At 43.5% G+C, this 24,802-nt stretch overlaps 1 protein-coding gene and 1 pseudogene across 2 annotated transcripts in view; both read left to right on the top strand.

The window, feature by feature from the left end:
* Positions 1-24,802, top strand: part of GABRG3 (gamma-aminobutyric acid type A receptor subunit gamma3) — a 434,279-nt gene that overhangs the window by 317,963 nt on the left and 91,514 nt on the right. The gene's annotated exons all lie outside the window — the stretch shown is intronic.
* On the top strand, positions 1,220-3,306 carry LOC105943319 (spliceosome-associated protein CWC15 homolog; annotated as a pseudogene).

The raw sequence follows: 24,802 nt of genomic DNA on the forward strand, positions 1-24,802 counted from the left end.
TGCGAGGAGTTGCTCACACCGAAAGAGGTTTTGCTGGGTCTGGATTCACGCTTGTACAGCTGCGGAGAGGCCGCACATGCGTGCGGCCCCCAGGATTACATCTTGGCGGTGCAATGGATTTTAATATGGCAAATTCCAAAGTAAAGGATTGAAGATGGTGATGCTTATAGACAAAAAGATGTCTTTATCCAGTACTGTAGTTTGCATTTATCCCTAACTAAACATCAACCTATTTTCATCTTTACAGTTTTCCTCAGGTGTAGAAAAAAGAAAGGAGATGGTAAATTTTCCTTATTCCTCTTTTTCTTCCCACACATGTTTTTCAGCCTCACACATTAGTGAACATATTCCTGGAATGTACAGGGCCGCGTGACACATCATCCTAGAGGGAAAAAAATATATATGTCTCTTGGAGAGCCCGGCAAGCTACCAAGAGTATCCCGCCACGCGGCAGAGCCTGGCAAGCTCCCCGGGGCATATTCGATATGCCAAACACAGTAACAATAACAGGTCTCATTCCCCTGACCCTGAAAAAAGCCTTCAATCACTGGGAAAGACAAGGAAGGAGAGGCTGCTAAAACCTCAGGGCTGGGACAAATGGAGACGTTACTGGCACCCGCTCAAGTAAATCGATGAACAACAGGATGACAGTGATGACAGTGATAATTTTTCAGTTAACAGATGCTTTTGTTTAGAAGGACTAAGTTAATTTAGACCTCTACCATGCTTAGTCTCTGATGTGTTTGGGGGAATTTAATTTGCATGAGCCGAATTTTCAAGGTGATTTCCCTTAGAGATATTAGTGCTTGAACTCCTTCTTCTTATTGAGTGTAAAGAGAAGGTGGTTAGCTTGGGGCTGGATCTGGAGTTCAGATATTGTGAGTAACTGCTCTGAATCACATTTTCACCTACCAGCAACCTGCAGGATACACACGGAAATGTATTATTATTATTCTTTCTTCAGGGCCAGGGACTCGGCCCAGGTCTCTTGTATATATGGCATTTACCCTTAGGTTAAGTTGATGTCACTTTGTCCGGGGGTCTCCCAAAGTCCCCTCAATGTCTCCATCTTTGGAGGTTCCTTTCTATTTGGTGAAGGGGGGCAGGGTCACACCCAGAGTTGCTCAGAGCCTTTTCCTGGTGCTGCATTCAAGGGTGACCCCTGGAGATGCTTAGGGGACCGTATTCAGTGCTGAGGGTTTTAGCCTTGGTCTACAGGATGAAAGAGAAGTACCTCAGCTTCTGGGTTGTGAGTCTCTCTCTTCTCCCTCCCTCTCTCTCTCTCTCTCTCTCTCTCTCTCTCTCTCTCTCTCTCTCTCTCTCTCTCTCTCACCTTCCCTCTCTCGCGCCTTCCCTCTATCTTGCCCTTTCTCACCCTCTCTCACCATCTTGAATCATTTTGAGATACAGTTACAAAGCTTTCATGATTGAGTTCAGTCATATCATACAATAATCGAACACCCATCCTTCCACTGGTGCACATTTTCTACCACCAATGTTCCCTGTATCCCTCCCACCACCCCCACCCAATACCACCCCTTCCTCTCTGGCAAGTACCTTCCTTCTTACTCTCTCTCTCTACTTTGGGGCATTATGGTTTGGTATACAGATACTGAGAGGCCATCATGTTTGGTCCTTTCATTATCTACTTTCAGCACACATCTCCCATCCTGAACGATGCCTCCAACCATCATTGACTTAGTTATCCCTTCTGCATTCCAACTACCTTCTCCCTCAGTACATAAGTCAGGCTCCCAACTGTGGAGCAATCCTCCTAGCCCTTATCTTGACTCTCCTTAGGTGTTAGTCTTATATTATTTTATATTCCACAAATGAGTGCAGTCATTCTATATCTGTCCTTTTCTTTCTGACTCATTTCACTATCTCCATGTCTATCCACTTATAAGCAAATTTCTTGACTTCATCTTTTCTAACAACTGCATAGTATTCCATTGTGTAGATGTACCAGAGTTTCTTTAGTCAGTCATCTTTCTCAGGTACACAGGTTGTTTCCAGATTCTGGTTATTGTGAACTATGCTGAAATGAATATACAAGTGCAGATGTCATTACTACTGTACTTTTTTGCATCCCAGGATATATTCCCAGAAGTGGTACTGCTGAGTCAGATGGAAGCTCAATTTCTAGTTTTTTGAGGAATGTTCGTATTTTTTCCTAAAAAGATTGGACGAGGCGCGAGGGGCCCGCCGGGAGCTGGGCAGGCGCCATGGCAGCCGCGTGAGGCAGGCGGGCGACCGCGTGGCTTTGCGGGTGGCTTCGCGGGTGGCTTCGCGGCGGCGGCGAGCAGCAGCGGCAGTGGCGGCGCGCCCGTGGGCGCGGCAGTGGGCGAGGCGGGCGGCGGCGGGGCCTGAAAGATGACCAAGCGGCAAGGCCGACGTTTGAGCCTGCGAGAGGTGGGGAGGGACAGGAGAAGGGGCTCCGGGCCAGCTTTCGAAGCAGTACTCGAGTAGAGACCCTCCTTCTCATACCAGGATCCAGTAGAGACAGACCACCCGGGATGCCCCTGCAGAGGTTCGGACCGCGACTTCCCGAGGGAGCTGGGGGAGAGAGAGCGGCTGCTGCCAGGGAGGAAACAGCCGTCCGACCCGGGAGCCACGCCCTCCTCATCCTGTCAGAGAAGCCCCGGCAGATCAGACTCCCGATACCCGCTCGCAGGTGAGGAAGATGAAGATGACGATTTTGAAGAGGAGAGTGGTGGTGATGACACAGCAGCTCCCCTTGCAGAGCTGGAGATCAAGAAGGAAAGAGCTGAGGAGCAAGAACAGGAGGCTGACGAAGAAAGGATTCGGGTGGAAAATATTCTCAGTGGCAACCCGCTCCTCAATCTCACTGGCCCATCCCAGCCTCAGGCCAACTTTAAGGTTAAAAGAAGGTGGGACGATGATGTGGTCTTCAAGAACTGTGCAAAGGGCGTGGATGACCAGAAGAAAGACAAAAGGTTTGTCAATGACACATCGCGCTCCGAGCTCCACAAAAGATTCATGGAGAAGTACATTGAATAGCACAGCCCCACGTGGTCCAAAAGTTCTTGGAGAAGTACATTAGATAGTGAAGTTCTACATGCTCCAAAAGTTCACGGAGATAGCACAGTACCACGTGCTCCATCAGAGGCCGTAAACTGGGGTGACAGCTCTGACCTGGTTTGGGTCAGTGTCGCCCTCATCTAGACTGTGTAGACCATCCTGGGTTTCAAGTCCCTCGATGCTTTTTTCCTTTATTGCTGTTTATGTCATGTTTTGCTTTGAGTGTGTGGAAAGGGAATCTGCTTGTAATAAACTCGTGTCGTGATCTGAAAAAAAAAAAAAGATTGGACCAGTCAGAATTCCCACCAACAATGAATGATGGTCCTTTTCTCCCCACATCTGTGCCAGCCCTAGTTGTTCTTGTTTTTTTTTTTTTGATGTGTGCCAGTTTCTGTGGTGTAAAATGATATGTCATTGTTGTTTTGATTTGCATCTCATTAATAATTAGAAATGTAGAGCATTTTTCATGTACCTTTTGACCATTTGTATTTCTTTTTTGAGGAAGTTTCTGTTCATTTCTTCTCCCCATTATTTGATTAGGTTGGAGTGTTTTTCTTGTACATCCAGGATATTAATCCTTTATCTGATCAGTATTGGGTAAATAATTTTTCCCATGGACTAAATAATTCCATGGTAAATAATTGGGAAAATAATTGCATGGACTCTCTCTGTATTTTGGTCACTGTTTCTTTTGAGGTGCGGAAGCTTCTTAGTTTAATATAGTCCCATTTGTTCTTCTTTGTTTCCACTTGCTTAGTCAGTGATGTTTAATCCTTAAAGATGCTTTTAGGTTCAATGTCATGGAGGGTTCTGCCTATATTTTCCTCCATGTACCTTATGGATAGAGCTCTAATATTGGGATCTTTAATCCATTTTTATCTGACTTTTGTGCTTGGTGTTAGCAGAGGTCAGAGCTCTTTTTTTTCTTTTTGGCATGTAACTACCCAGTTTTCCCAGCACCACTTGTTGAAAAATCTTTCCTTGCTCACTTCACATTTCTTGCTCCTTTATCAAAGATTAAGTGATTATATACTTGAGAGTCTGTGTCAGAATATTCAACTCTATTCCATTGGTCTGCAGGTCTGTTTCTATTCCAATTAGTACTGCTTTGTTTGAAGTTTGAAGTTGTGAAAGGCGATGCCACCCATCTCTTTCTCAAGGATTGCTTTTAGCTATTCGTGAGGTTTTATTGTTCCATCTGAATTTCAGGAGTGTTTTGTCTATTTCTTTGAAAAATTTCATGGATATTCTGATAGGGACCACACTGAATCTGTATAATGCTTTGGGGAGATAACAAGGGCATCCAGATAAGAAAGGAAGAAGTCAAGGTATCACCATTTGAAGATGACATGATACTAAGAAAATCCTAAAGACTCTATAAAAAAGCTCCTAGAAACAATATGTATAGTTAAGTGGCAGGTTACAAAATCAATACCCAAAAGTTCATGGCTTTTCTATATAGAAATAGTGAAAGAGAAGAAAGATTTAAAAAAAAAAAATCCCATTCATAATAGTGCCTCAGAAAATCAAATACCTTGGAATCATCTTAACTAAAGAGTTAAGGATCTATACAAAGAAAACTACAAAGGGGCCGGAGCGATAGCACAGCGGGTAGGGCGTTTGCCTTGCACGCGGCCGACCCGGGTTCGATCCCCGGCATCCCATATGGTCCCCCAAGCACTGCCAGGAGTAATTCCTGAGTGCAAAGCCAGGAGTAACCCCTGAGCATTGCTGGGTGTGACCCAAAACGCAAAAAAAAAAAAAAAGAAAAAAAGAAAACTACAAAACATTAATTACTTCAAGAAATAAAAGAGGACACTGGGAAATTGAGACACATCCCCTGCTCATGGGTTGGGAGGATTAACATTATCAAAATGGCAATACTTCTCTCGATGTTTCTTGACATCACCTGATGCCTTCTGGCACAATGTGTGGTCTCTCTGCAGACAGCCACCCTGCATGCTAGGGGACATCTTTCAGTTGGAGAAAAAGGCCCTGTAGGTTCAGAAGAGGACCCGGTTTCAGGACTGGGGCTGTGAGCTGAGGTCTCATTGTTGATAAGCAAATCGAACAGTGAAGACACCTTCCTCACGCGGCGGCCCACCTCTCTTGCCCAGGCCCTCCCTTTCTACCCTCTGACGAACTATCACCTACAGCTGCAAATGCCGGTCCCAGGAGGACAGCCAGGCCAAGCAGCTGGGACCCTGGGCCACTAGAGTTGAAATCCTTCCTCTGCCCTCTGGGCTCTGGCATGCAAAGAGGGTGCCCCTAGAGCAGTCTCATAGGTGTATGGCAGAGGGTATGCTGGCCGCTGGACATCAGAGCATAGGAATGAGTCCTGAGCAAACAGACAAGGCCCATGGCCCTATGGGGGAAGCTCAGCGCCTTCTGCAGATGAGGATCCAGCTTGTCAGCAGAAGCAACTTGCTTTTCTTCCAAGGAGGTGGCTAACTCCCAGCACAGGCAGGGGCAGTGTTGGGGGTGGGGTGGGGGACTTGCAGGGAGCACTTGGAAGTTGTGGATTCTCTGAGCCCTCAGCTGGCCCCAGCAAGAAGCCACAGTAGCCTGTAAAGCAGGGGATGTTTGCTCCAATGCAGTGAGGGTCAGCTGGGGCTGGAAGCTGCCGGCTCCCGGCAGCCAGCCTCACACGAGAGAACAAGCTCGCATCCAGCTGGTTTCAGGCCTTGGGGCATGTCTGGACACTTGTACTTACACGATGATAAGGAGTTCCTGGCCCTCGGGCAGCGGGGACCTCCTCCGGACTCACAGCCAGGCCTGGGACACCTGTGCATGCAAGTGGCTTCTCCTTGGATCAGATCCAGAAGCAGAGCCAATCTGGCCCAGGGGTGGCCTGTGTCACAGCAGGTCCTGGAGAGTCTCCGGGCTGTGAGGGAATGAGGGAGAAGAGACATCCATGAGCAAACTATGCCAGGGCTAATTTTGTCTTGGAAACCACCTGGACCTCAGTTTCCCCCTTTTTCACCATAGAAGAAAACGGCTCCAGAGCCTGAGAACACACATGCTCCCATCTCGGCATAGCTTCACGGCCTCTGTGGACTCGAAGGGTTCAGCCTGGACATCATGCTGGCAGGGGTAGATCTGGGAGGGGGGGTGCCCCTCGGGAGTGGCTTCCTGATGATGTGGGTCCTGATGATGCAGGCCTCTGCAGCAGGACCATCCCTCACATACCCTCTGTCCTTAGTGCAGATGCCACAGCTCCATCCCACAGTCCCTCTCCCCATGGTGGCATTCGGTGTCCACCAGCACCGTCTTGGCCCTGGAAAGGAGACCTGGTCCCATCCACCCAGTTTGAGGACTCTCGGTGTCCTCAGGCTCAGCTCTGTGCAGAGTGCCCTCGCCACACCCCACCCCACCTCTGAGTGCCTTCTCCCTGGAGCCTGGGTCCTCAAGCCTGCACCCTAACTTCTCAGCAGTGCACCCTCCTATCACTGCTTATTGACTTTTTCTCTCTGCTTCCTCATGCTTTACTTTCTCTTCTGCCCCTTGTTGCCCTCAAGCTCTCTCAGTTCTTCTCTCCCCTTGAGTCTGATCCTGAGTAACATGAAGAAAGAGGTGGTTGGTTGCATTGTTCACAATAGCCGGAATCTGGAAACAATTGGAGTGCCCAAGAGCAAACAACTGGTTAAAGAAACTTTGGTACATCTACATAAATAGAATACTATGCAGCTGTTAGGAAAGATGAAGTCATGGCATTTGCTTATAAGTGATGGACATGAAGAGTATCACGCTAAGTGAAATGAGTCAGAAAAAGAGGGACTGACATAGAAGGACTGCACTCATTTGTGGAATATAAAATATCATAATATGAGACTAACACCCAAGGGCCAGGAATATTGCTCCATAGTTGGAAGCCTGCCTTATGAGCTTGGGGAGAAGGCAGCTGGGATAGAGAAGGGATCATTAAGTCAATGACGGTTGAAGGGATCAATCGCTCGGGATGGAAGATGTGTGCTCAAAATAGACAAAGGACAAAACATGATGGCCTCTCATTATCCGTATTGCAAATCATAATGCCAAAAATTAGAGAGAGAAAAAGAAGGAAATTGTCTACCATAGAGGAGGGAGAGGAGTGGGACGGGGTGGATGGGAAGGATTCTAGGGACATTGGTGGTGGAAAATGTACACTGATGAAGAGATGTGTGTTTGATTATTATATGACTGAAACTCAAACATGAAAGCTTTGTAACTGTAGCTCATGATGATTCAATTAAAAAAGAAAAAGAAAAGGAAAAGGTGGTTAGACAGGGCTCTCCTCCTCAGCACCCCTGCCAGCCCAGAGCTGTGAGGGATGCAGAAGTCACGGCAGTCTCAGAGCCGGCCATGACGCCCAGGGCCTTCAAAAGTTTCATTCCTGAAAAAGACATACTCAGACTCAGAGCTGGAAAGACAGAAAAGTTTATTGAGAAGTCTAAGAAAATCCCTAGCCAGGGAGGAACTTAGTATAGGACTAAGGATGGCTCATATTGGGGGTTGGGGGTGGGGGGATGTAATGATGTTTCTTATCAAAGTATCAGAAGATTCCCAGAGAGGTGTTATTTGTATAAGGCCATTTTTGTGCTAAGATCAACATCTTGCATTTCCATTTAGGCTATTGGGGATTGTCTGTTTACTTGAGACCTTGAGGTTATGGTTGATTATATGCCCAAGTATTGCTCCATATCTCTTAATCTCCTGTGAGCCCAAGGTTTGAGGAAGAATTTATGAGAGTCTTGGGAAATCGTAAATTTCCCGGTCTCAGAAAGAGCCCAGGACTTTGCCGGCATGTGAGAAATGCAGAGTGAAGACCAAGAAAATGGAGCTGCTCGTAGCAGCTCTCCAGGGCCTCACAGGGCGGCGGAGCTGAGTGTCTGGCGTTTTATTGTCTGCTGGGACAGACAGAGGGAAGGTGTGAGATTTTCAGGAGCCCCTGCCAACACAGAAGCGTGCCAGCAGCTCAGCTCCCCCCACCAGCACCACCCCTACCCAGGCTGAGTCTGTTTTTGTTTACTCAGGGGAAATGCAGCTTCCAAACAGGAATGATGTTTATCTTGTCTCATCCACCCATTCGAAGGAAGAGGGCTTTCAATCTCTGCTGTTTGAATTCGGACCCAGTCCAGTCACTTTTCTGACAAATCAGTTGGAAACTCAAGGACCAAATGAACAGGGGAAACGTCAAAAGCCAGGATTCCTGGACGTGTTGAAAAGTGGTCACACATTGTAAGTGTTTGGGCTTTTCCTTTTTAATTCTTGAAGAAAATCTGTTTTCTCACTCCCTGAAACATGGAGGTATGGGAGCCAAGGCCACCAGGAATCTCATACTTGGTTTTCTGCCTTGAAGTTTCCCTTCCAGAAAAGAAGGAACACCCCATGATTCTCTTCGCAGTGGAGCTCTCTTATAATTGTAAATGTATTCTGGAAGATTCTCTATCTCACACATTCTTTCTCCGAATGCTTTTTTCTCTCTAGAGTTTTCTTCTTGGCAGCCTTTTGGTTCCATTGCTAAGGTTGAATGGAAAGGCTGGTTTTTTTTAGGATGAAAAAGTCAGAGAAGTCCTATGGGGAAGACACAGCATGGTAGAAAATGTGGGCACTCAAAAGTAGAAGTGTTTGGTCCAAGAAGTGGGTGAGTTGGCAGGGTTGGAACTACTCCCCCTTCTTCTGTTCTCTGTACACAAGTGGAGGAGCCCCTTTGCATGCCTCTGCATTTAAAGAACAAGTACATTAGATCTGGACTCTTTCTTATTAACTCTGAGATTCTGAGCAAGATCCATCCCTATAAAATGGGGTTATTAGGAGTCACTCGCAGGTGGAGTTTTATGTGTTAAGCAAGTTGAAGCATGCTAAATGCTCAGCCTAAAACTTGACATGAAATACACTCAGCAAATGTCCAGTAGCAAAAACAACGATGCAGAAGAGTCCTCCTGCCAAGAAGGGCAAGTCTTTGCCCATAAGTCCTAGGCTATAAACCCAAGCCCTTGCATGTTCTTCTTGATCCAAGTAGTCCCTAGGCCGCTTGGGTTTATGGTCTGTGCATCTATGATTTATATGTGGGGAGTGTGGGTCACTGGGGTGACTGGAAACTGTGGTCAGTCGCACTGGCATGCGTCCAGGTCATTGTGGCAGAGCCCTGGCGAAAGCTCTGGAGATTCCCTCCTTGGACTGACTCCCTGCCTAGTGCCACCTCTCATTGTGAGAAAAGCCCATGCCATATGTATGTCTGTGCCAGGCAGGGTAGCTCCGGGCTTGCTGAATGTCTGCCCTGCCAGTGAGCCCCTCACTCACTTGAGTTGGTATGTGGGGATCTTTCTGCTGCCACCGGCAGTGGCATGCCAGACTCATAGAGTCCTAGTGACTTCGGTACTTGAGGGCTGTCTCAGGGATCCTTGAATTCATAGTTGATGCCATTGGCTAGGGTGGTCTTGGGGATCTCTGAATTTGTAATGTCATTAGAGGGGATCTTTGGAACCCCTAAATTCACAGTTGATGTCATTAGTGAGGATAGTCTTAGAAAACCCTGAATTCACAGTTGATGTCATTAGGGTGGTATTGGGGAGCCTTGAATTTTTCATTGATGTCATTTGTTGGGGTGGTCTCAGGGACCCTTGAATTCACTGTCAATGTCCTTAGTTGGGCAGGAGCGATAGCACAACATATAGGGCATTTGCCTTGCATGTGGCCGACCTGGTTTCGATTCCTACATCCCTCTTGGAGAGCCCGGCAAGCTACCGAGAGTATCCCACCTGCCTGGCAGAGCCTGGATAGCTACCTGTGGTGTATTTGATATGCCAAAAACAATAACAACAAGTCTCGCAATGGAAATGTTACTGGTACCTACTCGAGCAAATCAATGAACAACAGGACAACAGTGCCATAGTCCTTAGTTTGAATGGTCTCAGTTGACGCCATAAGTGGAGGTCTTGGGAATTCCCCAACTTTCAGATGGTGTCAGAGTGAGCTGTGGTCTTGGAAAGCCTATACTTTGTCATTTTATAAAGTCTGAAATCTATTGATTGTCATCGAAGCTGCCTTACATGTGTTCCTGAGGTAGTGTAAAGATCCTTAAAAAGGACATGTCCTTTAAACTGTTTGGGTTTAAGTCAGCCCTGGTAGTGCCTGGTGACCCCATGCTCAGTGTAAGGGGCCACTCGGTGAAGGTGAAGGAGGAGGACCATTCAGTGCCAGGGATCAGTGCTCCTCTGAGCTCCCCCAGGCCCTCAGGATCCTGTCTTCTTATATTCTTGGGTTGAATTGTCGTCTTATGATTAAGATGAAAAATTGTAGACATGGAAGGGGTCTTTTTGTGAACTAAATAAAACCCTGTTCTCAGTTTTTTGTATGCAGTGTTTGAAATGTTGGTTTACCAAACAAACAAGCAGAGCACCTACCCAGCTGAGTCGAGTCGCCCTCACAGTGAAAAAGTCGGTGTACCTGTGATAAGTATGTTCTCACAGTGTCTGTAGCAGTACTAGAGATTATAAAGTAATCACCCATTACTGCAGGCAGAGTTTGCAGCAATTTGAATACTGAATTTTAAAACTCAGAGGAAAAAATACTATCAGGCAGAGAAAGACAAGCACTCCCTGGGATCCCTTATAGGTGATAGAGAGTTCAAATCTGAATATTTCTGAAACAGGAAACAGTAAAATGGTGGTTACCAGAGGATGGGGAGTAAGATTCATGGTATTTAATGGTACAGATTTGTAATGAGTCATAAATATGCCATGGAGATCTAGTGAATAGTATAAAGAGTTATCAATGATGACATTGTACCATAAGTATATAATACATATTGCTCAATCATATGACAATATATAATACCAAAGTAACATCCTGTGCAACTTCAATTTATACAACACAGCTGGCCAAATTTGCTTACTTAAAAAAAAAAGAAGAAGATGTAGAAGACTGAAGGAACCAGAGATAGTATAGTAGGCAAGGTGCTTGCCTTACACATGCTGACCTAGGTCAATTCCTAGCATCCCATAAGGTTCCCTGAGCCTCCTGGGAGTTATCCCTGAGTGTAAAATGGAAAGTAAGCCCTGAACACCAACAGTATGACCCAAAACATGAGTAATAATAATAATAATAATAATAATAATAATAATAAAAACACCTCAAAACGTTTAAATGTTTAGGTTGGGGTTTGGGTTTGGGCTGGAGCGATAGCACAGCGGATAGGACATTTACCTTGCACATGAATCAATTACTCTGTCCTTCTTGGAGAGCCCAGTGAGCTACCAAGAGTATCCTACCCTCTTGGCAGAGCCTGGCAAGCTACCCATGGCGTATTTGATATGCAAAAAAACAGTAACAATAAGTCTCACAATGGAGCCGTTACTGGTGCCTGCTGGAGCAAATTGATGAACAGTGGGAACAATGGGACGACAGTGAGACAGCCCTGGTGGTGCTCAGGGACTAATCATGCTCCTGTGAGGGGGCACTCCTGGTGAGGCTGCAGGGGGAGGACCATATGGTGCCAGGGATCAGTACTCCACACTCTGAGCTCCCCCAGGCCCCCAAGGGAGGGGGTCTTTCTCTTTGAGTAAAATCTTTAGCATTTATGAGAAGAATTAGAGGCAGGAGCTATGGCCCAAGATGGTCTGGGTTGACATCTTTTTAAAAAATTTTATGTTTATAAAGTAGTTCACAATATTTAATTACATTTAATATTCGAACACCAATCACACCACCATTACACCTTCCCACCACCATATTTCAAATGTTTCCATCCTAAATCCCAACCCTTGCCCCCAAAGCAGAACCAAAGTAATTTATTTTGTACTGTTTGTTATGAATAACCCTCTAAAAATGATCCAAAAAAGGTTTCTTAAAGGAAAATGTGTGAAGATTGTTGTATTTCACTCAGGAGCCATTAAGCCTTTCTATTAGAGATTAATAACATGTTGTTAAAGGTTGAGCCTTGTGTGTGTGTTTGTGTATCTGTAAAAATATATTTCCCTCTAAGATTGGTTGGTTGCCTGCTACTTTAAACCCCATAAAATGTGGTACATTACTCTTGGAATATTAGTGGTGTAAAGTATGAGATGTCCAGGAATAGATTCACTCATGAGTGAGGTCTGTCTGAGTTTGTAGAGAGCAGCTGTGAGCGTGGCGACAGTTGAATTCTGGAGGTTTGGGGCTGGTGGGGCTGGCTCCTTTGGGGCGGGGAGGGGGAAGGGCCTTACCTGCCCCGCTCTGGGGTGCCCCAAATGAAGCAGCCTGGTGCGGGGTCTAGAGGCATGGCTATGGCATATCATTCTGTGCTCTTTTCTGATAGATTTATTGTTGAGTCTGCCAAGACATCTCTTTTTTTTCTTTTTGGGTCACACCTGGTGATGCACAGGGGTTACTTCTGGCTCTGCACTCAGGAATTACTCCTGGCGGTGCTCAGGGGACCATATGAAATGTTGGGAATTGAACCCGGGTCAGCCGCGTGCAAGGCAAATGCCCTATCCGTTGTGCTATCACTCCAGCCCCAACTGCCAAAACATCTCTTTACAAGACGTCTGCTGGTCAGGAAGCTGAGGGTTGGGAGAAGAAACACGAAGCATGTCTTTTAACTCTCAACTCTTCCATGATTACCTGGATTCATCCCTATAATTCGTAGTCAGCAGAACACGAGCCATTCCAATCCTTGAAAGAAGTCCCCTCCGGGAGTTTGGAGGCCAAGACAGTCTGCTGGACTACAACTGGGTCTTCTGGTCAGTCTTGAGCACTGCTTAGTACAACTCAGACTTTCCTTCCCTCTTCTTTCAGGACATAGCTCAGCAGGTCTGGATAAACTCAGCAAGAGTGCCCGTTGCTTCTCTGGGCATGGCTTGCCTGGTTCAGATACTGCTATCTGCATAGATTTTTTCCTGGGCCACCTAGAACCAGGCCCGTCACATCAAGCCTTTGGTAGCTTCATGTTCTAGAAAAACTCTGAATGACAACCTGATGGTTAAGCTCCACTGGCAGAGGAAATCAAATTGTATTATTTCGCCACTTTCGTTCTGGGCAATGATCCAACTATGGGATACTAAAATGTGTTCTTCTATGTAGAGTGGAGGGTGCTGTTAGACAGTAATGCCATTTTATCAGGCTCTTGCATAACGAGTGGGTTTTAATCTTTTAATATTTAATACACCATAATTTTAAACGCCTCCTCGGAATTTATCCACATCTAAATATTTCTATCTATACACTTTTACCTGGTCTTTGCATAAATGCATTTTCCAATCCATCTTGCAGATGGTTCTCTAACCTGATTCATAATGGGCTATGTCATACAGTGTTTAATCTCCAGGTGGGGTGGGCTCGGGTCACTCCCCCAGCCAGTGGGGCCTGTGCCATGGGGCAGACGAAGTAGGAAACAAGGGCCAAGCTGGTTGGTTTATCAGTTGCCATTTGTTCTATTCTCCCCACATGCTGTTTGACTCTCTCTAAGCCCCCACTATAGTCTCGTGATGCTCCTCATTCCTGTCTCCTACTCTCCCACTCATCTCTCCATGCTCCATCTTGCAGCCTGGGCTCTCTCTCTCCACGTGCCTGCTCCTGTATTCTTCTTCTACACTCTTCTCCCTCTGTCCCCCTTGCTAGTTTCTCCACACTCCGTCTTGCTGCCCTGTTCTCTCTCTCATCTCTCACCAACTCTCTCATCTCTCTCTCCTCTCTCCTACTCCCCAGCACTCTGGGCAGATGCTACACCCAGTCCCAAAATCAACATAAGAAAGCCCTTCCTGACTGCCCAACAGGCTCAAAGGTGGAAACACCACCTAGGGGTGTTCCTCTTCTCCTTAGTCCAATAACTTAATTAACATCTTGATTCTACTTCTTAATATTAGTTATTTTGTATGCACACAGTAAGAGCTATGTTGAGGCTTGTAGGGTGATTCTCCTGGGAACATCTTGCCACAGACTCACACTACAGCACTCAGGTCAGATTAATCTTTTCTAACCCTAGCAGGGTCTGAATCTAGTTATTAGGTTTTGGATCGTGACAGAATTTGTCCATGACTATGCTCTTAACTTATAGTTAAGTATTATGGCACTTTGGCCAGGCCCATTTCTATGCCAGGGTAGCATATAGCTCACCGCTTGCCCTGGGTCCATCCAGTCCATTCTCGGGATCCTGCTTTTGGGGTGCTAGGAAGTAAGGGCAACTGAGGCTTAAGTCGAGAGAATAGATGTCCAGGAGATAAATATCACTTCGAGTCAATTAACTCCCAAGTTACTAAAGCATAGCATTAACTGTCTTCTTGTGCCCATGCAAAAAGGACATTGCTCTAAATTAACTATGCAAAGGACTTAAGGAAAAGAGAAAAGCAATATTTACAAGTCAACAGAGCACAAAGAAAGAAATTACAAATAAACACAGAAGAATGGGAGCACTGTGATGGGAGTAAACCAATAAACGTATGCCCACTGAGACAAGGTAGAAAGGACAAACCAATGTTATCTACAACACTGTAACCCAAAAATTTTCTCTCAGTGTTCAATATCTGTCTTTTCCACTTGAGCTAGATGTCTCACCGTTGGAATCCTATTTCTCTATTTGTAAAGGAAAAACAGTTATACTATCTTCTTCATGGATGATGCCTGACTTAAACAAGGAAACAAAAATAACAGCATATTAAAAGCCAAATACAGAGGAAGTACAAAAAATGTTCACACTATTTTCAGTGCAGTTATGGTTACGTTTATGCTAAGAGATGGGCCTAGTATTTAACATATGTTATTTACAAGATTTAGATTCAAGCTCTCTGTCCAGATCTCATTGAATTATTTGTTCTAAACACACAAGTCCTTGCATGAACGAATTGGAATCAAGCAAAGTGACTCAGCAGTTGCTTAAATTTAACTTTTTCTGAATGTAATGGAAGATAAATTATATGCTACTCATTTGCATTTGTTTCCCTCCTTCCCTAATTTTTATATGTAAATATATGCCTAAATATTCATAGATCAAGATACATCTCTCTTGAGTAGCTTGTTACAGTCAACTCTGAAGTTTAAAAGACATGTGCAAACAGACCCTTAAATTGTGAGTCTAACAATGCGGAGCCTGGCTGAGCGTGGGGAGCACGGCTGAGAATGGCGAGCATGCCTTCTGAAGAAAGTTGGTGACAGGGCATGAGATGTCCTCTTGACTGTGGCTGCTAAGAAGTATGGAAGTCTAGCTGGAAGGTGTGACTAAAATTACTGCTATAGAATTCATACTTTGGGGATATATTTCCAACTCTTATTTTCACCCTGGATATAGTGTGTCCCTGTCTAGGATGATTTTGAGAAAGATAAACTGAGGCATATGGATAAAAGCAGTGAAGAAACTGCTTTTTTGTGGGTGAAGGGGTGCACCAGCTATGGTCAGGGTTTATTCCTGGCTCTGGCTCAAGGATCACCCCTGCATCAGTAGCAACTGATTCCCTGTATTATCTCCCAAGCCAGGGAAGGGACTTGAACATGAGTCACTGTGTAACTGTCAGTCTGTTGGTTCTTTCTTGTTATTTAAGGGGATTTGAATAAATTTCACAACTAAAATTTGTAGAAATTTGAATTTGGAGAAATGTGAATTCTTATATTTATGTGGTTGTATCTTACTTATTTGCGTATGTGTTTAACTTTGGACTCATCGTTGAATATTGATACTTTTCCTCCTCCCAGAGAAGCATATACTCTTACAAGCACTCCTAATCCCTTGGGTTTATCTTTAATCTTTCTTTTGTGTTAGTTACCAAGTCAAAACCTTCTGGTAACTCTGGTCTTTGTAGTGAATTAATTGCTTTCCTGTTTCCCTGCTCTTATTTTCTATGGAGCAATGCTCTTTGCTTAAACACAGAAAGATCATTAATGCTCTGCTTCTAATATTTGGGAGTTAATTTACTCTGAAATATATCTACTCCTGAGCATCCATCGGGCTTGGTTGCCATAGTTCCTAACACCCCAAAAGGGAGGTCCCGCTGTGGGACTTGGATGGACCCATGGTGAGTGCAAAGCTATCCCAGCATCGAAATGGGACAGTCTCGAAAGCATAAAAGCATGATCTTGATGCAAGCCATTATGACTTAAGAGACAGGACCCCCATGGGGAAGGACAAGCTAAACCAGCTGAGAACTTAGTCTGGGACTTACAGTAAAGGTCTTGCTTGATCTGGGAGCCCAGAAAAGTTTGGGAACCTATATCTTTTACTGTGTTTATCCAAATAACTGCAAGAATTAATAAGAAGTAAACTTAATTGTTCAATATGTACAATAAAAGGGGAAAAGAAAAGCAATATAGATGTCCCTGGGAGACAGAGTGTCTCCTTGAGTTAATGCCCCCAAGAGAATTGTCTCCACCAAAATGCTTTACCTCTGTAAATGACCAGTCACACCTATGTGCAGTACTATACCTTGAACCCCCTCAGATGTTCTACAAGTATGCTAGCAGCTCTGCATTAAATGGGCCATTTTCACCATCTGTCTGTGGTCCCCCTTCTCTTTGTTCCTCAGTTGGGGAGGTCCAGGGAGGATTGGGAGGTGGTTCTTGGCCACGAGACGCATTGAGAACCCACTTGTGAACTCACAAAACAGGAGTGAAACAACATGTTTTCAGTACAACAGTAGAATCTTCTACTTTTGACTTCTCATTAACTCTTAGAAGAAGTGATAGACTTTAGGTATTTTGACCAGTAAGCAATGAAGAACCAATGAACCTGAAACTGCAGAAATAAGATTTGGTTAGCTTTTGTTAATTTTTCTGTGAGTTTGTGTCAGTTCACAGGTGAATTTCCTAACGTTAAAATAGTGACAGGCTGACATTTTGTTAATCTCTCAAAAGTTTCCAACAATTATGTGAGGGGAAATAGATCTCAACCTGTAAGGTCAAGCTTTGTGAAGTCTTCCCCACCAAAATAATGTTTTTATGGCTACAGTTTTGTTTTGTCACAATGGTAGGTAATATCCAGTGAGAGGTTTTTGATCTACGACAGATCTGCCAGGGAGAGAGGTCTCAGGGCTGGAGGGAGGGCAGGTTTCTCATGTAGAAAGCCCCTACTGAACCCTGGCACCATGAGGCTCCATAAACTCTACCAGACTGCACCTCCCCCATTGAGTTTGAAAAGGAAATCTAGAAAAGAGAAATCTTTGAATGGATGAGCATTTTCACAAACCTGAGCACAGAGAGGAAGCTCAACCTTTGGATACATCATAGTACTGAAAAAGAAAAGGAAGGGAGGAGAGACTCCAACAACCATGCATGGGTCTGACTCTGGCCATGTGGACAGATCAGTGAAACCCAGATGGGCAGTGCTGAGGGAGGATCTTGCACTAGCAAGGTTAATGGAATACAGTGGTCCGTGAAGTACAAATTCCATCTTCATCAGCTACACAACTCGGCATTTTTAAGCCTATGCATCAATTTGAGCAATTGTTGCTACTGTCTAATACTGGCATATTTTCATCAATTCCAGCATAATCTTGGAACACATTGTCACTTTCCATTTATCTTGGTAACCACTTTATTTAGCTGTGCCTGATGCTTTGAAGCATAAGACCCCTGACCTTTTGTGTGACCTCTTTCAGTTATAATAGTATGTTTATGGTTTATCGTGTTGCAGCATATTGGATAATATTCATTTGTCTGTACACATCATTCCTGGAACGATCCATTTTTTGGTTGATAGACACTTGGATTGTTCTCACTTTGGGGCTGTTCTGAATAATTCTGCCATGGAATTTAATCTGCAAGTTATAACAAATTTTTTTTCAATTTTGCACAGCATACAGCTAGCAGAATTGCCAGATCATACAAGCTCTATATTTACATTTTAAGGAATGGCCATTTTTTTCTCTTGCCTTTTTGCAATCATTTTGTTCCAATTTCTTCATAGTATCACTGACACTTTGGAGCTGTTTGTCTCTTTTTATGATCTTCTTCAAGGTGTGAAGTAATAGTTAATGGTGATTTGGTTTCCATTTTTCCCATTGGTAATGTTGTAAAATTTTTTTCAGTGTTTATTGGCTATTGAATGTCCACTTTAATCTTCTGCTCATTTCTGTTGGGTTGTCATTTTAGCGCTAAATTATCTGGAGGCAAGTTTTTCAACATACATGGTATGCAATATTTTCTTGTAGCCTGATGCTTTATTTATTTAATAGTATTCTTCAAAAAAATTTTGGATTTTTCAAAAATCGAACTTAGTCTCTAAAATTTTGTTGCTTATGCTCTTAAACCTAAGAAACTATTTCCTCATGGGGGTCATTATAGTTTAAATTAAAAGTTTTTTCCTAGAATGTTTTTTTCATTTTAATACAGAAATATCAGTGTGCTTCTGCTTTGAGTTGAAATTTTGTATGAAGAGAGGAAGGAACTCTAGTTATCCAGCACCATTTTGTTGAAAATAAATGTACTCTTCTTATCCAAAGAATTGTTTTTGGCATCTTAGTGAAAAGTTCACTTTCCATAAACGAGACAGTTTGTCTCTGAACCCTCAAGTCAGCTTCCTTGGTTTCTGTGTCTGTCTTGGTAACGTGTCCACACTAGCTCGATCACTGAAGCTGAATATATATTGTTTAATTGCCACATGGAGGCAAATCTCAGATTTGCTCCTGTTTTTTGTTTACTTCATTAACTCCAGCTGTCATTGTAGAACTTATGTTGGTTGGATTCAGTGATTGTAAATTTATTGAGACTTACTTTATGACCTCGTCTGTGGCTAATTCTAGAGAATATTCCACATGAGCTTTGAGGATGTATGTTTGGAAGGATTTCTGTAGATATCTCTTTATATATCCATAGATTTTTTTCTTGTCAGATAGCTTCTCTTAAAGTGATTTATTTCATATTAATACTGGCCTGATTTCACAAGTATACCTGAACTTCATTCTACAATGACCCATTTCTTAATCCTATTTTGGTGCTATTTATTATATACAAATTATCAAAGCATTCCAAGCCCACAAACCAAAGTTACTTGTCTGATTATTTATTTTATATAGCCCTATTTAATTAGAAGAAAATTACTCAAGCAAAATCCCCTTGTGCCTCTTTTAGGCCAGGTCTTTGGGTAGATTTGCATTGCTGTCTAAAGGTAGAACTCTAGTTTGCTGAGAAGACTGAGTGAATCCAAATAACCAAATACCAAATGTCTTCAAAGTTGCTCTCTTTGTATATTTTTAAATTTTTATTATTTTCTTTAGGCACTCATGCAATTACAAAGTTACTCATGACTGGATTTAAGGCATACAATGTTTGGGCACAGATCTCTTCACCCGGGTCTGCTTCCCTCACCCCTTCACACTTTGTTTCACACTTTCATTCAGCACATTTTTGCATTGTGAACAATAATGCTGTTCTCCTTTTTTTTTTTTTAAAGGGAGGAGAGTACGGGACCCAACTGTGTTCAAGGGCTCCCTCAGCTCTGTGCCAGGGACTGAACTGGGGTCAGCGACAATCAAGGCAGCAAGCACCTTCAGTCCTGCGTTATCCCTATCTGGTCCTTCAAAGACATTCTTTAAATGAAAACTCAAGATAACCTGACCATACTCTTGACTTTGTCTTCAAGAACACACTGACTTAACAGTGTTTTTTCTAACTTTAGCAAATTTCACAGTCTGGAGAGACCGAGAAAATCTCCCATTCTGACATCCTGGTTCGTTTTTGCTTAACAGTTTATCTCCACAATTCTCTCTTTCCATCACATTCTACCACAGGCAGAAGAAGGCAGGTTGCACTTCAACACTTTGCTCAGAAATCTTGTCTAGCCAAGTACGCAAGGGTAGTGTATGTGAGTTTGGAGAGCCACGTAACTATAGAACCCAACTCTGAGCCATATTTTCCCCCACTATGTAACTCTTATAAAACTTCCACAGTTAACTTTTTCCTCCAGTTTCCAAAAACGTGCTCCTTCTTTCTTTCTTGATCCTCAAGGCAAATACACTTTAAATGAGTATTTCTATCACTAGTGTGTGATTCTCAACATTTGCTCTAAGATGATACATTTGCTTCCCCATTGTCCCCACTTCCTCTGTACTAGTGGGTTGCTGATATCCACATTGGTGCTCATGAAGCCTTCTGGGAATGGAGGCATCTCAGCTGTGCCCTCAGTACACTCAGCCTCAGCCCTGCCTAAAGACATGAGGTTCTAACATATTAGTTTCCTATTGCTCCTGTAACATACAAGGCAGCTGTAAACAACGCAGTGTTTAAGTTTCCCATTTCGCATGGAAAGAGTTTAACAACAGCCCTATAGAAGAAAATTTGAAGGTGTTTACAAACTGTAATATCTAGAAGAGTCCATGCCCTCTTCCTTTCCAGCTGGCACTGTCCACATCCCTGCATTTCTGAATGCATCTTCTACTTCCCTCTGTTCATCTTTCTCCAGGTTTGGTGACCTTCTTGCCCCCTTCTCAAGAACACATTTTAATTGGCTCCACCCCAACAATTTAAAATGCTCTTCACACCTCAAGATCTTTTATTCATTGCAACTGAAAGTCACAGGAGATGATTTTATCATCCATCTGGTTCCAAAACAGGGCCTTCTAGGGGACAATGATTCATTTGATTGACACAAAGGATAAGTTACATAGTGAAGTAGTCGAAGGGTGAGAGTAATTGGAAGACTCTGGGCTTAATGGAGCTCTTCCTACAGCTTTTGAGATGCCTGGTTTGAGAGTGGTCAGAAGATTTGGGGTTGTGAAGCCCCCAAATATGTGGGGAGAAATGACTGTTACATAATCACAGTCCAGTTTTGGTCTTAATCAGCCCCCAGAAGCTGTTGCCAGGCTTCTGTTAATTTTCTGAGTTTTGGAAAGCTGGTATTTGGTGGGTTGGTTGTTGATTTAGGGGCCTCTCCTGGCTATACTTAAGGCTTACTTTTGGCTCTGTGCCCAGGGACCAATCCCAGCAGTGCTCTTGAGACCATCTGTGGTTCCATGGATCAATTTTAGTTGACTACATGCAGTACATGCAAGCCAAGTGCCCTACCTTCTTTTTTTTGGTAAGGTATATGGAATATCAAAATATTCCCTTTATTGGTGACAAGACAAGATGATGGAACAGAGCTTGATGCAGGAGCTAAGTTAAGTGCTCTACCTTCTGTACTATCTCTCTGCCCCCCCCCAAAAAAATTGGATTTTGATCACATCTGCCATTGTTGCTGTAGTCACATAGTAGGATATACAGAAATATTAACACTATCATCTGGAAGTGTTTTCTCTCCGGTGGTCATTTGGTCTCCCAAACCCCACCAATGTGGTCCTTTAGCACAGAACCAGCACAGTAGCCCTGAGCACTACCATTTGTGGCCCAAAACTCAAAATAAATCAAATAGTCAATCAGTTTATCCAATTGATGTAGGAATTACAGTGCCAGTCCCAACTCGTAGCTGCTCTGTGCCCTTCTTTGCTTGGGGCACACTTGTATGTCTGGTAGAGCTCTAAAGGCCAAAATGTGCTCTTTTACTGTTGAAGGTGAAACAAATTTATATTACATTGCCGAATAAATGCACAAAGAGTATGTGGACATCAAGACCCCACCCACCTACCCCCCAGCTTTGGTAAATGCTGGTTCAGAGCTTTTTGGGAACAGAGATCATAAATCAAGGACCCAAATTTTCAGTGCCCTGAAATAGGTACATTTCCAGCTAAACTTGCAGCTTTGGTATAAATGCCAAATGAACAATAATTTCTCGCCAAATGTTTATCTCATCACTCACCCCCAAATATTGAGGCAAACACAATTCCTATAGGATTTTGCATGAGCCTTTTTGTTACAAGCTATTTGTCAGTTATTCCTCACAACGCAACTATGCAAAGCTATTGATCTGACCCAGGAAATATATTTGCATTACAAATTGCAGACATTTGATTTTTGGCTTAAGTAAATCTTTTGATAAATAGAAATTTTGCTAGCATGACACTACAGTTCACACACATTATACACCATCCCAAGCAATGCATCCCACATTTATGAAAATAGGAACAATAGATCCTGTAGAATGCCTTGCCACATGAAAGGCAGTTACTCAAGAAACAAGACTTGATGTAAGAAAAATGAGTTTATTCAAGGTCTAGCAGCCTGAGGGGACGAAGGGCTCCCTCCCCCTATCAAACCATCTTATTCTCAGATCAGGCCTGGGGACTATAGGGTGTTAGTTGGCAAAATAGGTTAAAAGAAATGTATGGTCAGGGCTGGAGCAATAGCACAGTGGGTGGGGCATTTGCCTTGCACTCGGCCAACTGGTTCAAATCCCAGCATCCCATATGGTCCCCCGAACACAGTCAAGGGGTAATTCCTGAGTGAAGAGCCAGAGTAATCTCTGTGCATCGCAGGGTGTGACTTAAGCAGCAAAAAAAAAAGAAGAAGAAGAAGAAAAAGAAAAAGAAGAAGAAGAAGAAGAAATGATTGATCATGGGCAATACAGAGGGGAATTCTGTCCTGAAACTCTCCCTGTAGGGTCAGTTGGGAACAGTGGAGGCTGGTGGTCTGCTCCCTATGGTGTGGTCAGCTAACCAGTCTTCTCCAGGATCTGTATGCCCCCTTGAAGATTCTTCAGAGGGGATGCTGATGACTCTTGTCCAAGGGGGAGAGAGAGGAGGTCTCAGAGAGAAGAATCCCTGTTATGCTCTCTCTCCCTCTGCCTACCCATAACTGGACCTGGTCCCGTATCAAACACACAGAACATAAGAACTCTCTTATGTATGTATATGTGAGAAGCAAGATGGCATCTCTGATGCTTGCTTATGCCCCACCCACCTTGGGAGAATGTCTCTGGGCTTTCCTCGAGGGGCAATGTCTAATCTTGTCTAAAATTTTTTTAAATGGCCTTTTAACATTTTCTATTTTCAATAGAAACAAACAGATGGCATAAGTTCTTCTGAGTCATTTTGATCATTACTTATTTGATTGTGATTTATTATTAAGAATCGATACCAGACTATACAGCATACTCATGACCTCTGAAACAGATCTGTGATAAGTTTTTCATTCATGAACTTTCTTGCCACTAAGCTAGAAATATTGATGGACTTCTCATGGCAAATTGCACGCCATCTGCATTGCCATACACTATATTCTGTCAGGCACATCACATTCCATCTGCTGGTATCACAGCTCTTTCCAGGATATTAATAAATCCATGTGAATCTGTTCTAGACAACTAACACTGGTGCAGGGTGTTTCCATGTGCCAGACGCTGTCCTGCAGCTGGGAAGGGAAGCATTGTTAATGTAGTCTTCATGTCACACTGAAGAGAAATGAAGCCTCTCAGGCCCAAGGCAGCATAGACCCAGACATACTATGGAAAGGAAAAAAAATGTTTAAAATCAGACCACACTCATCTGTCTGAGTACTCAAAGCTGCCATAAAAATGGTGGTCAATCATCTGTGTTGATTGACCATCAATCAATAGCCAGAGACTCGGCCAGAGATTTTAATAGGGGAGGCTCCAATAGTTAATTTCTCTCCCCTTGTGCAAAGGAATTTCTCTGAAGGAGACCAGATGCCAAAGGGCAAGGGCATAACTCTCAGAGCTTCTGAAAAGTCAGAGATACAAAGAGTGGCTCTTACCACTTGCTGAATCCAGTTCACTCCAGGTGAAAATCCTTGAGTGGTGGGCTATATGCATAGTACCCCTCCAGGGAAGGATCTGTCTTCTATGTCTCTTTTTTTTCCGCACATGTATAAATATTGGTTACATGGCCAAGAGGAATGTGTGGTTCACAATGTACACGAATGAGGCTTGAGGTGGGGACCATGCACAGACGCCCTGAATCAACAATTATGTTTTTTTCCATTTTATTGAGATCTAAATGACATGTCGTGGTGTACAATGACTATGTTGCAATTCTTGCCATAATACAACCACCATCCCACATTACACATAATTACCATTTTGTTGTGGTGATGGTTATGGTGAAACCAGAAAGATGTGTACTGATAGGTACTTTTAATTATATAACAAATATATTATCTATTTGTTCTGCTTTAGACCCCCACTCCCAGAAGTCATTCATCTTATAACTAAAAGTTTGTGTATTTTGACCAGTATTTTTTTTATCCACCTTCCCTTAACCCCTTCCTGGTAAACATAAATCTGTCATTTTTGTGAGTTTGAATGATTTTATTCCACCTGTGACATCATATAGTACGTTGCCTTCCACTGACATTTCACTTAGCATAATGCCCACAAGAACCATTCATATCAGTTCAGATGGCAGGCTCTTTGATCCATCACTTATTTTATAAACATAGGTGCCTATAGATATATAGGTATGTACTACGTTTATCCATTCGTCCATCTATGGAGACCCTTAAGTTGTTTCCATATATGTTCTTATAGTGGGGCTTGTACCACACCCAGTGGTGTTATGGACTATTCCTGGCTCTGTGGTTGGGAGTGACTCCTGGCAGTGCTCAGTGAAAATACAGTCAGCTGCATGCAAGGTAAGAGCTTGAACCCCTTGTTTCTAAGCCTTGGCTATTGAAACATGCTGCAGTGAATGATGTGAGTATGTCTTTGAGATACCGATTTAATTTTCTTTGGAAAGATGATGCTATTCTTTTGTTTTTCCATCTCAGGGTTCTTTTTTCTCCTCCTCCTAGCCAGCATTCCTTATCTTTCATATTTTTGTAATAGTCATTTTAGCAGGTGTAGGTGATTATCTTACTTGATTTGCATTTCCCAGGTGATTAGCAATGGCGAACATCTTTTCATTTGCTTCCTGCATTCTCTGTAGAAACATGCAGGCTCTTCACTGACAGTTTACTTGGATTATTTGGCTGGTGGCTGTGGAGTTTTATG

Source organism: Sorex araneus, chromosome 6, assembly GCF_027595985.1.
Source record: "Sorex araneus isolate mSorAra2 chromosome 6, mSorAra2.pri, whole genome shotgun sequence".
Lineage (NCBI taxonomy): Eukaryota > Metazoa > Chordata > Mammalia > Eulipotyphla > Soricidae > Sorex > Sorex araneus.